The 16782-nt window shown below is 35.4% G+C and overlaps 1 protein-coding gene across 1 annotated transcript in view; it reads left to right on the forward strand.

The window, feature by feature from the left end:
• The window catches only part of usp (retinoid X receptor ultraspiracle), a 98553-nt gene that overhangs the window by 1248 nt on the left and 80523 nt on the right, over positions 1–16782 (forward strand). The window lies entirely within an intron of this gene.

Consider the following 16782-nt stretch of genomic DNA (forward strand, 5'->3'; position numbering starts at 1 on the left):
CCCCCCCCCCCCCTTGGCCCGCGTGTCTCTCTCTCTCACACCCCCCCTTCCTCGTACTCCGTTCCTCGCCGTGCCTCTCGGCTCCACCTCGCCTCGCCCCGTCATGCGGCGTCGGTTCGCGTCGCGACGTGGCGACACCTGCCGTCCGCTCGTGCGCGCCCTACCTCAAGCCGCCGCGAATTAACCCTCCCGCGTCGCCGGCGAGTTCAACCCTCCTCCTCCTCCGGTGCGCATCGCAGTCCCTTCGATCATGAATCGAGGCGGGGAAAATTTTGTCGCCCCTCGATGCAGCAACCTGCCGTGGGGAAAAACGACCGCAAGGTTAAAACTTTTGTTCTGCCTTGCCCTGCCCTGGGTAATTCGGGACCCCTCTTCGTATGATTAAGTGGATTGAGAGGCAGGTTACTGCGAATTCTTATTTATTCTACTTTTGAATAATGTATTGTTATTATTATTATTACAAACGGAGTGATTTTGAAAGATTAACTATCAGATTATTTTTTGTTGAATAAGTATAAGAACTCTATTGAAATCGAGATAATTTACTACTAAAAATATTGTCTTCAAAAGTTGCTTACGCGTAATTGAATTAAACAGGAGATTAGACTGCAAATTTTTATTCTATATTGAAGAGAAAGATTGACTGAATATGATAGAGCATTTTTAATTGTGTTCAGCAATTTTTTTTTTTGCTTACGTTAGCCTATCGAAATCCTATATCGATATTACGGATTGGTTAACACAACTAAAAATTGGCTGCTACAACCAATTAAAAATGTTCTGCCATATTTTACCATTTAATTTACTACAACAGTTAAATTATTATTTCAGTGTGCGTTTAAATAATATATTATTTTTATTATAAGTCGAATTATTTCGAAAATTTAATTATCAGACTGTTTTAAGAGAAATTATATAGAATTCGCAAGAGAGGTTAGCGCTAAAAAAAAACTTAAATGAATAAAACTGATGGATTAAGATACATATTACAGGTTACAGGTTACTGTGAGTTCTTATTTATTCTGCGTTTGAATAATGTATTATTATTACGAAACAAGTTATTTCAGAAATTTAATCAGACTTACAATTATTTTCATTAAATACAAGAGGAACTATAGAATTCAGAGTAAATTAGTGCTAAAAATAAAACTGTTCAAAGAAACGAAACAGATAAATTCAGATTGTTATATAAATTATTCTGAACTCTTATTTATTTCTTGAATATAATAATAATTATTATTATTACTGAATTATAATTAGTATTATTATTATTACAAGCTGAATTATATTTTGAAAATTTCATCAGATTATTTATCGTAAAACAAGAGAAACTGTAGAATTCGAGGTAAATTGCTACTAAACAATAAAAATTAATTGGGCAAACAAAACCAATGTTCCGATCGATCCGTTTGAGTTGAGAACAAACGTGGAATCAACTGAACAATTCACAGAGTTAACCTGATACTTCCGTGATTTAACAATCGACGATTATTAGCGCAATCGACTGTCGAATTAAACGATTCGTTCGATATTTCGTTACGCGAAATTGATCACCAGTCAATCCGAGCCATTTTATCATAACACACTCGCGTCGTACTTTATACGATTGATCTATTATGCCATCCGATTATACGTATCACATAGCTCAAATTGCTCATTAATCCCGTTAATTCATGTCGGCCGTTTCAGCGCGACGAGTTTAACGTGATACAGATTCATGCGTTAATGATAAACAAATCTCTTGAAAGCCTAATTGAACTCAACTGTGTATAAATTTTTTAATTTTAGTCTTAAGAGAGAGAGAGAGAGAGAGAGAGAGAGAGAGAGATATGATTAATTTATACACTGCGAAAAAAATTGTTAATTTGGTTAAGTTAATTTAATTCATCTTTATTTCTTTCGATAAAGAATGTATGCATATTTAAGTCAAGTATTATGACTTAAATATATTTTCCAACGAAAGAAATAAAGACAACTATAGAATAATTTAGTTTAATGAACAATTTTTTCCTTCAGTAATTTCTTCAGTTTCCCCTCTGCTTGTTTATTTTACAAAACACTTAGAGAAAACAATGGTTACTCAACTAATAATACAATTAATAATATAACTATAATAGTAATTTATAGTCATTTTCGGTCATGCTAATCGAATGTTTTTGATTAAACTTTTTCTCTCTCTCTCACTCTATAAATATAATTATTATTACACTAATATTAAAATAGTAATAATAACTTTACAGGAATAATTATAAAAATGGAGCTACTAACTACATATAATTAATATTTACCGTGCAATTATACATTGAGAAAAAATAATAAATTTTAGTAAATATTTGCTTAAATAATATATATACTAACTATAAACAGTAAATAAATATTTACTCAATAAAATATATGATAGTTTAATCAAATTAATAGTGTTTGTCAAAGATATCTTTATATTTAGTAAACATTTAGTTGGTATTATTCAGATAAATGATTTAATTAAAATTTAGTACACACATTTTTTCAATGTAGTCACAAATACCAAACACCTTTCTCTCAGTGTGTAATGATCCCCGTTTGGTTTTTGGACGTCACAATTATAACGTTACGATTTTTGGGTGGGCGAGAGAGAAAGGAAGCGCGATGAGGTCGTGAATACGCGCGAACACGCGCGAAGTAAAATTGCGTTTGCGGGAGCGTCTCGTTTCTAAGTTTGGCGCGGTGGATGTGGCGTGCGACCCAACCGATGACCTTTCTGCATTCATTCCGGTCTCCACGAGATCACGGCCACGACTCCTCCGCCTCGTTCTCGCTTCTCGCTGCTCTTTTCTTCGCATACCTCGTCGCCTCGTTACTTTCCTCTCGCTTTTCAAGACGACGCGCTCGAGCGCGGCGGTTCGTCTTATGGGATAATCCGCGATCAGTTGAGACATTCGTTCGTACTTAACATTCGTGAATTTTAATATACGACCAAAATCTGCAGGTAAAATAAGAGGAAAAAGGAGACATCGCTTTTAAATTCGCAAAAGAATGCATCTGCGAAACGCTCGCCGAGGAATGCTAGAGATATTTCATATGTCTATCTGCGTCGGGGTATTACACAAAAAGTGGAAAGAGATGTAGTTGTAGGAGGTTCGGAATTTATAAAAGAATTTCTGTGTATTGATGCTCGTCTCTCGATAAAGAGAATTTGTGAAGAAGCAGTGGTGGTGAGCGGTTGAAACGAAAATTCGGTTCAGACAAAAAAGAGGAGGAAACGACAGGAAAGCGGAAAAGGCGGGTGTAAAGAGCAAAAGTGCATCTGAGTTTTCTGACCTGCCGTTCGTTCTAAGAGGACCCACAAAATTCCGGGATTTCTTTGTCCTGAATAGGATTGCAGGCTACACGTTCCAACAACGTCGCCCTCCTTTATCCTTCATTTTTAATCCGTGTACACCATCCACGCAGCATTTTGTTCTCTTTCGCGAACCTCTCTCTCTCTTTCTTTCTGCTCTCCCTGTTGGTCTCTTCCTCGTTATATAAGTCCAAGGACGAGCCACGCTGCTACGTGTTCCTCTCCCTCCATCTTATCGCTCCTCTCTTTCTCTCTCTCGCTCTTTCGCTCTCTCATTCTTCTTGTCCTTCGCTCTCCCTTTCCTTCTCTCGCTCGTATCTGCTTCCTCTCGTTCGTAACGCCGTCCTTCTGCACCATGCATCGCATCAGACGACGCCTTATACGTTGCTCCTGTTATTCTTCTAGCTTCCATACTCCTTACCTCAGCGTTCAGCGTAGTTCAGGGTCTTCCAAAGCGAGCATCGCGATTTCTGAAGAGAGGGAGGATGTGGGAGAGAAAGAGAGAGAGAAAGAGCGCTAACACAGATGCGACGCGAAATCTCAAAGTGCAACAAGGTTTCTGCCGTTTTAAACCGCAGGCTATCCTAGACTTGTTAGTTATACAGGGTGTTCCAAGCACGTCTTAGCCATTTCACTTTCTTAAGGCACGTAGAATATACCTCAGGTATATAGAAGTCAGGAGAAGAAGATTAATCATTTCTCAAGCATTGCATTTTTCAACGAATCCGTGCAAGTCCGAAACTACTGTAGTCTGTCTTTTGAATCTATTCTTTTTTTTTTCTTTTTTTTCCAGGTCCACTAACATTTACATTTGATCTTCGATGACGGTCATTTTACAAACTGACCAGACATCTGCTAGAGTCACTAAACTGTAGAGCCTGTATCGTATATACATACAAAAATATATATACTCGTATATATAGCCAGTAATAATTACTTGTTTCAAGAATTTAAAAAAATTATATAACTGTATAAGTTTGTTACGTAAAAAGCATCAAATTTATTTATTTAAAATATATTCTAAATCTTAATAAGTATAATATTATATTTTAATTAAGATTACTAAATTAAAATAAATTCGATTTATTCGTTATTTGAAGTCACTTTTTCAATCAATTATAATATCTTTCAAAATAAAATTAAAAAACAAATAAAAAATCTAAATAAAGAACAAAATAAAAATCAAAATAAAAAACAAAAATTCAAACAATAAAGAATACATTAAAATGTAAGATTCTTGATCTCAATTTTGTATATAATTAAGAGATAATGTATATTTTAAGATTTATTGAGCATTTTTCATAAATATTAATTTGGTTTTTAAATAAAAATCGGAAAAGAAATTTTTAGAAATGACCCATGGTACCCCGGGCATGGGGTATCATGGGTCAGACATATAATATATATATATAATATCGTATTTTCTGAAAGAATATAAAAGAATTTGTATTGCTCAATTTCATCACGAAAACTTAACCTAATCTAAACTGATGAGAACCTATTCAGATAAATTTGCATAGTTTATACGTAACCATATTATAAAGAGATTTATCTAATTACATTTTTATCATAAAGACACGCGTAAAATACATAATTTACATAATTCTTTATGCATATACAGTTCTGCAGCTACGCAAATTGTTCTAGACACCTATTAGTATATGATCCATGGTACCCCAGCAACAGATGGGCTCATGGTGCCCCGATGTGTCGAATATATAATAAAAGATGGTGAAATATAACATAGAAATAAACAATAAATGATTACCTGCATTGCAGAGAAAATGTGTAAAATGTATAGAATCACGTATGTAACAACTATATTATACTTTGTAGAAACAACGTATAAAAAATTTTGACAAGTAAAATAATTACTTTCGCACTACGAAATTCTTTATCAGCATGTGTATGGAAAGATAATGGAAGCGAATCACTGTCATCTAGATACATGGCATGGGCAACTGAATAACATATGATACCAATTGTACCAACTTAAACATTCTGGATTTCCTTAAACAGTCAATGACCCATGGTACCCCGTGATCCATGGAACTCCGGTTTCTCTTACTAACTAGAAAATTTTTTGGTTAAATTTACTAAAATTCTAATTGAAATAACCGAAATTCTGATTGATTTCATCAGAATTTTTGGTTTGGCTATTTTCAATAATTTTTTTTCGTGTAAGATTGTTAAGAAAATATTTTTTTTAATAACCGTTAATTAAAAGAAAGAAAGTAAATAGAATAACCTTTCTTAGCAGTAGAATAAACATTTTGTTGATTTGAAAACGTGTAATAACAAAAATATCTTCTCAAAGAAGCTTTGAAAAAAGAAATATACGATTATGCTATAATCCGGAAGGCGTTTCCACTATTCGCTATTTTTATCATCTCCCGCGAGCGTCATCGGTAAGATCGCGCAAGGATAGAAAAATATCCATAGTAAACTGTCGACCGTCGTTAGTCGTCATTAATATAAGGCGGGAGTTCTCAGGTGCGGTATGTCGTTTCTCAGAAGCGGCGTGCACCGTATCTAATTGCAAATGCACCGTCGTTAGTATCGAAACGCAGGACGAGACGTTTCTTCCTCTCCGTCTCTTTTTTTTTTTCCTTCTCGTTCGCATACGCTCGGGTTTCGCGCCAATTAACGAGATAGAATTTCGCGAGCGTGGGCACAGGACATACACATTCGCTATTTAGATATTCGACCTGCGGTATCGCACACAGCCAGGATGTCCTGCAGTTATAAGCGTTGCCGGTTTTCCTGATTGGTAAGAGCGAGAAGAGCGGAAAGAAATCTCGGAGATGTGGGCGAGAAATTTTGATGCGACTTGTTTACCTCGTGCGATTCATCGCCGATAATCGTGGAGTAACGTAATCGCGTGATGTCGAAAGTGAAAATCTTAGTTCTATACTGTGAAAGACGTACTGTGAACAGGCAGATACAATGTCCCTGCTTTTCTTGTGTATCCTGTTTCAAATGTTTTCGGATGACAATACGAATATCCTTTAGTCCACACAATCGGTCGTTCCTCCGCGTTTCTTTTCTCTGAAATATTAGAAGCACCTGATTAAATAATGGCTTCCATCCTTTCCTTTCTTTTAGTACAACACAATCTTACAAATACTTTCTAAAAATAATAACCTTAATCGGTAGCTCCAGTAGACTTGGTCCCATTGCAATAGACGTTTTCTTCAACTAAGTGAAAAATTGTTTATAACAAATGTTTTGCAGCCTTACATAATTTTAATTATACACTGAAAAAATTTCTGGTTGAAAATGGACGAATTTGAATTTTTTTGTTAATTTAAGTTTATTAGAATTCTAACTGAGATAACTGAAATTCTGATTGATATAATATTTGTGATAAAATCTATTAGAATTCTTATTGTTATTAGAATAATAATGATGCCCTAAGAATTATCTCAACTAAAATTCTAGTAGATTTAATTAGAAAATTCTGATTTGTGTCCATTTTCCACCAGAATTACTATTTAATTCAATTAGACTATACTTCTTAGTGTATAATTCTTATTGTTTGTGTGGATTTTGATTTTCAAAGTGAAAAAAAACATTTAATTATGCTATTTTTGAGTGAAAGTACATTAACTTTTAGAGGGCGGAAATTTATTTTGAGATCTTTTAGTTTTTTCTTGAGTAACGATTGCTATAATTCATTAGTTCAATATATTCTAAGGTTAATTTGAAGTACATTAGATTTGCTATACTAGTTAAGGAGATTGGAGAATCCATTTTTTTCGATTAGGAAATACTCAATTAGGGTTAAAATACAAAAATTACTTGAAAATTTTTATACTTGTAAAGCTCGATTTTCCATTTTCTGATTAACTTATGATTAGACTTACCATTAGATTAGATTAATCTGACAATGATGTAGAAATTGTATTTTCTAGTTATAATTAATCTTTAAACTGATGATTTATGTAGTGATAACTTTAAAAGTGACTATATAAGTATGGTTAAGTCTAAACCATAAATTGACTAGAAAATGAAAAGTTGGACCTAAAAATAATGAAAATTAAAGACACGAACGACATATTCTATTATAATAATATGTAGTAAAGAATCGGAAAACTCATCGTGTGTATTGAAGGATAGGTATCCTTGATGATAATTATTTACTAGTAAAACGTTTATTACACTCGCCCCTTTTTTTCTCGTCAATAAGAGAGATCACTCAATTTTTTAACGATTGAGTGGACAATCGGCACGACAAAGTGACGTCCGATTGTCGTAGGCACGCGTGCGGTTGACAACTAAACGCACGCTTCTAGACGCGTGTTATACGTGTATATATACACTCTTGATGCAACGGAGTTTATTGATCGTTGCAGCATGCAATCTGGGAGGAGCGCACAGCGCTGCGCTGCGCGCTGTTCTCGTGCGGAGCGCAATTATGCAATCGCGTTACGCAATTGTTGCACCGCGCATTGTTGCCGGTTTCTCATGGCGAATGCAGAATGCGCCTGGTCGACCCAGTGACATTGGCGTTGCTCGCCGCGGAAACAGGACACACCTACTCCATATAGCGTGAGCTATGTGCCACGAACGAAGGCCGCGTCGCTATTTGTTCACGCATCGCTAAGCCTCTGCGGTTTTCTTCCCGCGTGCGAATCGCGCTTGGATCTGCCTCCGTCGAGCTTCCCGGTGTTGATCACCCATCAGCGATATGGAAATCGATACGCATAATTGACAAGCTATTTACTATCTACGTTCCGTTCGACCTGGTGAAAAAAAAAAAAAAGGAGCTCGACTGCTACTTATTTAGCACGCAGAAAATACGTTTGCGATTCGCGGCATTGACGGGTTTTTTTTTTAGGTTTGTCGGCCGACCTGTGAAAAAGAACACCTTTTACACGCGCTCGCGTTTAATAGCCATTGTAAATTATCGTCCCTGACACAGTGACACACTACGATTGACGATAAGTAGCTGATAAGTGAGTGACAAAGGGAAAATTAATTTTTCATCAGTAAACAAAGTAGATTGCTTATTTATTCAGCTTATTTAGAGGATCTTGTCGAAATGTGCTTGAAATTCTAATGTCTCACTCGAAACTGCGTATATCGCGCAATTCATTATGTCGGAGAAAATAACTCATGGGAAACGAAGCATGAGGGGAGGGGGATTTCTAAGATTTCTTTCAATGTTAAACGGCACGTGTTAATACAATAATTATTGTATGACGAGTGTTCGGCGCGTTACTGTAATAATTTTCACTATAAAGTGGAATCAGATTTATAAGTGGATATTTCCGTTATTGTGCGAATGCTCAGCGAAATCAAATCAATTACCACTTTACGCACGAACGAGTGCGATTGTTTTTGAAAAATAGGTTGTTGATGACGTTTTTGTTCCCGTCATTTGTTAGTCGATTATTGCAACGGCATTAACGATGTTGTGCGACATCAAAGTAATATGTCACATAACTGTCTATAAATATTTCATGCAAGTAGTAATTATATTCTATTGGCTGTATAAATTATCTGAATAATTTAGCGTTATTATCAGAGCAATCGGCAATCCGTGCAACTTGATGAGTTTTCGAATTACGAGACTGACTACACGAGCAAGGATATAACGTAACTATAGATATCTTTGTTCAAGCTCGTGGAAATATTGGGTTGAAACAAACGTTCGTAGTGTTATTTCATTTGTATCGTGTCTACATGCTTTATTTATTTATTCATTTTTACTTATTAATTCATAGCATATTAAAAGCATATATTGCTTAATATATTATAAATTAATAAGTTTTATATATTGTAAATTAATTTGGTGTTACATCTGTTGTATCTCGCATCGGATTGTTATGATTACACGAAATTTTATTATCATAATTACTACAATAAAGTAGAATTTAATTATTTGATACAATTATTGTTGCTCGCTTTTTGGCCTCTTACTTTGTCGAATTGCATTGCATATTACGAACTTAGGTAAGGTATGTATGTGTTTTTAAAACATATTTCAAAAAATTTGGTAATTATACAATAGAGTTTCAGCTTTAAGAATTTTGTTTTTATAATAATTGCGATACGATGATGATTTTTAACGGAGTTACATGAATAATTAAAGTTAAAATGTTTCTCTTATTTAATCCGCAGAGTAATTCCTCAAACAAAAAAATCTTAGAAACATTTTATAAACACGATTTTGAAGGGAAAACTTTTAAGCTTAGTAGAGAATCGAACATTTTTACAAGTTTTCTTTGGTACGTAACTCTCATCTCGTAGTTGTCTTCTACATGTAAACGTTACTAAAAACTTATAAAAACTCACAAAACATCTTAACCTTTCGAAAGTAGAGATATATCAAGCTTGAAAACCCGTTTGTCAAACTCAAATTTCGTTCGTTCTCAACGAAGTTACGGCTGCTTGAATTTTGAAGTTCTCGCAGCGCTACGAACTTTCGTTCCAACTCAATATAAAACGTACTTGCGCGTTTCTCTTTCGCCGCGCTTCGTTTTCTCCTTTTACTCACGTGAATTACAAGTTTTCGTGGGGTTCCTTAACGCGCCTCTACACCTCTGTCGTCCACTTTTCCCCGACTTTAAGAGTCTTGCCACGAACAGTGGCGATTCCCGCAACGGCGATTATATCCGAGGCATCGTCGTTCTCGAGGCACGCCGTGTCGGTTCGCCAATTACTTCACCACGGCTGCGGGACGACCTTGGCCGGGAGCAGCTCGTTGCACGAGCCGTGCGCTGCCCCGCGCTTAATTAAACACGTACTGATAATTTAGTTACAGGGATTGCACGGCGCACCATTGTGCCCGCGACCGCCACCGCCACCCATCCTCTCGCGAGACGACTCATATATGCGGGTAGCAATTAAGATATCTCGCAGTTGCGCGATCATGCGCGCGCGTTTCGATTTCTATGCGCTCTCTCAAGGACCGTCTCTCTCGCGGCGCGAATTTCATCGTTGGATCTTCCGACATGTCGGACGCCGCCGCGGTCGTGCGACCTCTTACACTCGAGAATCGAGCCGTCGATCGATGCGGAATTGATAGTATTGCAGCAATTGCGGCACGACCACGTAATTTTAGTCAATTGCGGCGAACACGCACGGACGGATCGGCGATACGTTATTGTTCGAGCGTGGAACTACGACGCGTGCGACTCGCGCAATATGCGTCTCTCTATGATGTTAGGGAGAAATATTGTACTTCCGGTTAGAGAACATCAATGTTAAGAACTTGGGAGTCTTCACGATGTAAGGAATCTTCACCCTACGGAGCTTGATTGTACCTATATTAAGCTATCAACGGCACGGTTTTCTTGGAAATACGTAATACTTATTTTTAATGCTACAAATTAACATTGAAGAATTTGTGTTGAATTTAACACATTTCACGTGTCTTAAACGATTCAGTCAAATTTGTATTACTTTAAGACAAGATAAGTATGTTAGAGGGTGATACAAATATAATTTTTAAAAAGGTAATACTGACACAGTTAGTAAACAAATCACAAAATCATATTTTTTCAATAAAATTAATGTTTATGATGTATTAAATTAACACATTTTATTTATACGTTTATCTTAGAATTTACGTTTTAAAACACGTTATTTTTGTTCATTTATTATCTATGTTATTTTGGCACTAAGAAATATTGAATATTAACTTAACACAAACTATTTAAATAATATATAATCAACGTTATATTAAATTAACATTCGAATATGTTAAAAATTCGACATATATAAAATTTTAATAAGAATTTGAGTGCAACGTAATTCGTATTTGCATTTCCAACACAAACACAAATTTTTTTTTACTGTGTAAAATAAATTTAATTTTATATAACTTTTTCTTCTTTTATTTTTAAGTAATCTTATCAGTTTAATGTTAAGCTAAGTGCGCTGCGACTTTTTTCGAAATGACACACAACATTAGTTTTAATGGATAGATAAAATAAATTTTTAATTTACAATTTAAAAATAAATAGTAAATGTTCCAAAAATTCCAAAACTTAATTTTGCTGATTTAGTTCTACTAGCTTAAACACAGGTCGAATCTACTTGACAATAACTCTCTTTGTGAAAAATATTAAACAATTCAATTTTCTTTACATTACATTTGCAAATTTATATATTATTCCTATTAAAATATACTTACAATTAGTACTATAATTTTCTTTTATACGAATTATGTCATTTTGATTCCTTGAAATTAATTTATGCCTTTTAATTAATTATTTAATATAAATTAAATGGATTTTATGTAAACTCAGGTATCATTAATTACATTACAGATTTTTGCGTCAGGAAGGTTAGTTAAAATTATTATAATGCACTGAAATATTTCTTCCTTATTTAAGAATAGAAATGTCGAAATCTTGCGTTATGAAAAATCGGCTTTTTAGCTGACTGACTCACTTTTTAAAACTTTATCGGTCGCGAGACGTGACGTATTTGATTTACTTCGCAATATTAATAGCATCACGACAAACTTAAGAAAGAAAAAAAAAATCAAGAGTCGTAGGCCGTGTGCATGACCAGCGCAACGCAGTAGATACGTAAAACTTTTAAATACAATACGATAAGGACAGGCATTCGTGACGATAACAAAGTTGTACCGATACTCTTTTCTATGTGTTGTAACTGAATTCTAAAAAAATACTCGATAAAATCATTGACTGTAAAAAGAAATATCATTTGTAGAGAACATATTATTTTATACTTTAAAAACATTATCTTCGTCTTTAGTCTTCGTTCTTTAGAAAGGAAAGAGGAGGGAGAAAGATACAACTTGTTTTCAGTGGAAATTTTTTATCTGCTAGCTTCTCTGCATGTCCGGCCAAGAGCGGCGAAATTGCGATTCCTCGTCGCGTTGTTTCATATTGATTTTTCTTTCTGTCTTCAAGCTACGATGCGAGTTGAAAAATTATTATGAAAATTGAAGTGAATGTATTTGTAAATTTCCATAGAAATATTGTCGTTTTAATCGAAAATAGGATTAATTCTTTTCTTTGATTAATTCTTATCGATCTAAATTCAATTTATAATTGTTATTACAATAATTCTCAAATGTGTTTTATATACAATTATTCTTTTTTAATGTAATGCTTATCTAATTCGATTTTGAAAATTTTTATACACCGAAAAATTATTAAATTTAAATAAATATTTGTTTAAATAGTTTTAAATAACTACTTACTTAAATGTAAATATATATTTATTTGATGCAAAGTTATTTTAATTTGATTTAATTATCATTCTTTGAATAAATATTTATTTACTTAAAAGTAAGTATAATATTTGCTTTAGTATTTATTTAGCAGTATTCAAAGAAATTATTAAGATTTAGTAAATTTTTTTTTCCAATGTATTTATTTGTTTGTTCAGATGTGATAATTGAGAGATGCTAAAAGTCTCATTTTACGTACCCTCTTCACTTCAATTTCAGTAGCGTCAAAGTAAAAAATGCATGGTCGCCTCGCCGGTCACGATGTTTCTCCCTATGGTCGTTACCGCGTTCCCGTGACTACATCATTTCCATAATATAATTACCGTCGCCGTATCGTTCCCGAGAGCGTCAACAAAAGGCCACCACCACGGTCGGGACACGTAATATATGAATGATATTCATTATACTCGCCGTATAGCGATACCGTTTCGCGCGGTGAAATAAAACGTAGGACTTCCCACACGAGACAGTGCGAGTGCATTACGCAATCCGCGTGTGGGCGCGGTACCCCTTTTACCTTTATCTCGAGGGCACGCACTTCTCGCACGAGAGGATCAGGAGAGGGGAAAAGAGAGGAGCTGTTTTCTACATGAGAAAAGTGCATCTATGATGTAAGACTACAAGATGTTTCATTGCGCATAATGGTGGTAGAATATAATTTTGAGGTAAAATTTTTTATTGATACACTGAGAAATCCATTTAGTTGAATCTTTTAATTTCTTAGTTAAATATGGACAAACACAAAATCCTTGGTTTACGCAATAAAATAATTTAATTGAAGCAAAACATGCAAGCAAGCACAACATTTGATTATTGTAACGTTTTACTTGTTTCTGATTAACAAGTTTATCAAATGTCAAAATGTTTATCATCAGGAACTATTTTATTGCATAAACCAAGGATTTGATTCGCTCACATCCAAACATTAAATTAAAAGATTCAATTAAGTGAGTTTCTCAATAAAGTATGAATAAATTTTTAATAGCACCTCTATATTGGTTTATGACATTTTGGACTAATTTTCTGATTGGTTATTGACTGCACATCTCGAGAACGAAATACCTTGTATTCTTACATCATGAGTACATCGAATGTCGACTAGATTAGCCGAGCTCAACCTTAATTCTGATTTTTTTTTCTTCTCTTTTTTTTACTTCTTCGTGCCTTTCCGCCGTCTTCGTCTTCCTGTGTGCCACCAGGCATGCCATTTATATTTCCGCAAGGCTATGCCTTGACGCCACGCACCCGCGCACGCAGATTGCGTTACGAAACGTTTAATTACTGTGTTGTCCCCTCCAAGGTCAACGACAACGATGAACGCATCTCGTGTGGAACAGGTATGAGATCGCGATGGCGAACGCTCGGCTTTGCAGCTGTTCAGCAGATAAGCACCGGAATGCCCTTAGGATGGATGGAGACTCTACGAGAACGAGATCTCAATTGAAAGCGCGTGGCATTCAGAGCCAGAATGGTTAAGTTTATAACGTGCGAAGTACACGAGTTTATGTCTACAACAGGAATTTTACCAACTACGGACTTCGTCGAGACGATTCTTCCTTTGAATTTTTCATATTTTGATTTGTCTGAAGTTTAAATTTTTTGTTTAATTTGCGATTGATAAGCATCTAGATACTTTTTTAAAACCTCTAGAATGAATTGTCATTCTGAAGAATGAAATCTCACTCTTAAACGTTGAAAATTGAGTCACTCTTTTTCAAGGCTTGCTCGATTTTCACTCTTTAGAGTGAGATTCCATTCCAAAGAATTTAAAGAGCAAGATCGGGTGATACTGCTTCAATTAATTTGATAATAATGAAAGGAGAGTTTTGCTAAAGTATTTGAAAATTTAGCTAGATATACGGATATCATCAAAATAAGTATGTAGGATGCTCCAACTGGTTGATAGAATGTTAAAATTTTTTGCAGCATTGCTTATTATGTTTGACATTCCTATACTTTCTAAATTCTTTGGAATAGGATCTCATTCTAAAGAGTGAAAATTGAGACAGTCGAGTCCTCAAAAAATAGTTCACTTTTTAACTTTATAAAAATGAGCTTTTACTCTAAAAGTTTTAGAGAGTACGTAATTATTTTGATGGTTTAACAAAATTATTTTTGAATCTGTATCCAGCTAAATTCTTAGATACTCAACAAAACCGTTCTTTCCTATATAACTTACTCTGACGTTTTTCGGCGGGTTCTTGTTTACTATCAACTGCTAGAACTTTGTGGAGTTTCTCTTGCTATAAAGAATTAAATTAGCATTATTGCATTAGGGATTCTAAGAATTTTTTTCACTGAACGAACGTCAACAAAAACCTCTCCCGGGATTCTTTTTTTTCATATTGCGTCAATCGCATTTACGAAAAAGTCGGTTGTCACGTGTGCACACCGGAAGAGGGAGAAAAAAAAGAGAATAACCTGCGATACATATACGAGGATGCAGAGTAAGAAGCTCAGTAGGGTACTTTAGAGCCTTACGTTTGGCCTCGAGTTTCGTCACTTCGGTGTAGGGCATCGATCGTACCATTGCCCGCTGGTAGCTCGCGAGAGAGAGAGGAGAGAAAGAGAGAGTGAGAGAGTGAGGTCGTGGGGCGGAGGCGGCGGTGGCGGTGGCGGTGGCGGTGGTGGCTGTTCGGCGCCGGGGTGTCGTCCGGGTAGAGTGGGGCAAGTGCACTCCGACACACTGCAAGCGGACCCTATATGCAATTGGCTGGAAAGTGCATCGCTGGAGGGGATGCTGGGAGAGAGGTAACGAGAAGGAGTGAGAAAGAGATAAGGACGAGAGCAGGGCAGTGAGACAGAGAGAAGGAAGGGTCACAGGAGGGAGAGGGCGGGTGCACACACGAAGTAGACATATAGGTCAATGTCGGGACACTCCTGGTGCACTGTTTAGCACGAGTCACCTACTGACCTACTTGCCTCCTCCTTTTGCGTACCCTGACCAGCGTACGTACCGTCCTGGCTTCCCGGTCGCGGCCGCGGCATCGCATCCACGTTAATGCTGCACTCCCCATCTGGTCTGTTCATGGATGAGCTCGGTCTGACGGAGAAATGCATCCGTATTCGTTTCAATCTCGTAACTTCCATGGCATGTATGCTGAAAACGATGACCCGCACAGATAACGCGGCCGCGACGCGATAACGCTCCGAGATATCAGTACTATTCGAGCGTCGTAGAAATTATGGTCGGCATTCGTGTCATCGTGGTTGATTAATTACGTTCCATAGTATATTATATACGAATATGCTATGTAATAATTAACCCTTTGCAGCTGACGCCAAAATCAATAACGCAATTACAGACATGGTCTGTGTGTAAGTTCCATTTATGATAACTCCTTCAGTAGATACATTGTAATGTACATCAATTTTGAAAATATTGTCCGTTGAGTTCTATCGACATCATCTGTGATCAGATGTAAGTACACGATGGATGTATATATTGGAAAAATTATAAGTATAAGTATTGTATGTGTTAAACTGCTCTTAATTTGAATTTTAAAAAATTAATTGAAAGGCACTATTTATTTACAAAGAATTAAAACAACATAATTCATATAAAATAAAAGAATGAATACTATACGAATAAGTATATTTTAAAAATAATTCAAATTTTTACACATAAAAAGAAAACTGAACATCCTCGATTTCAACAAAAAAAGATAGAAGCTGTTCATATTTTTTTAAACAATTGTTATCCTCTCTCTTTTATTTTTTTTCTTCACAACTAAACAAAGATTAAAATACCATCTGCACAACAAACATATTACACATAATGTACATGTTAAAGATAAATATTTCACAATTCCTTACGTTAAATCTATTTCCGAAAGTTTCCTTCCCGTTTCTAATATGTTTCATTGTAAACTAGCCTTTTCTATCCTCAACACGTTAAAAAGTTTTATTAAGAGAAGAAAACACAGATTGGAACTACTGTCTAATCAAAACCTAGTATATAAAATTTCTTGCAACAATTGTGAAGCTAGCTATGTTGGTCAGACTAAAAGAAATGAGTATGAGATTACATGAACATATCTCTGATATTAAGAAAAAGACGGGTACTCCTGCTGTCATAACCGATCATCGTATCAATTTTGACCACAATTTCAAATGGAATAAAGTTAAAATTTTAGATGGCGAATCTTCCTATAACAAAAGATTGATGTGTCAAATGATTTATATTAAAAGACAGAAACAAGGTCTTAATAAATCGAATCGTTGCCAGAATCTTACTCACATAGATTAT

This window comes from Cyphomyrmex costatus, unplaced genomic scaffold (genome assembly GCF_001594065.2).
Source record: "Cyphomyrmex costatus isolate MS0001 unplaced genomic scaffold, Ccosl1.0 scaffold102, whole genome shotgun sequence".
NCBI classification, from domain to species: domain Eukaryota; kingdom Metazoa; phylum Arthropoda; class Insecta; order Hymenoptera; family Formicidae; genus Cyphomyrmex; species Cyphomyrmex costatus.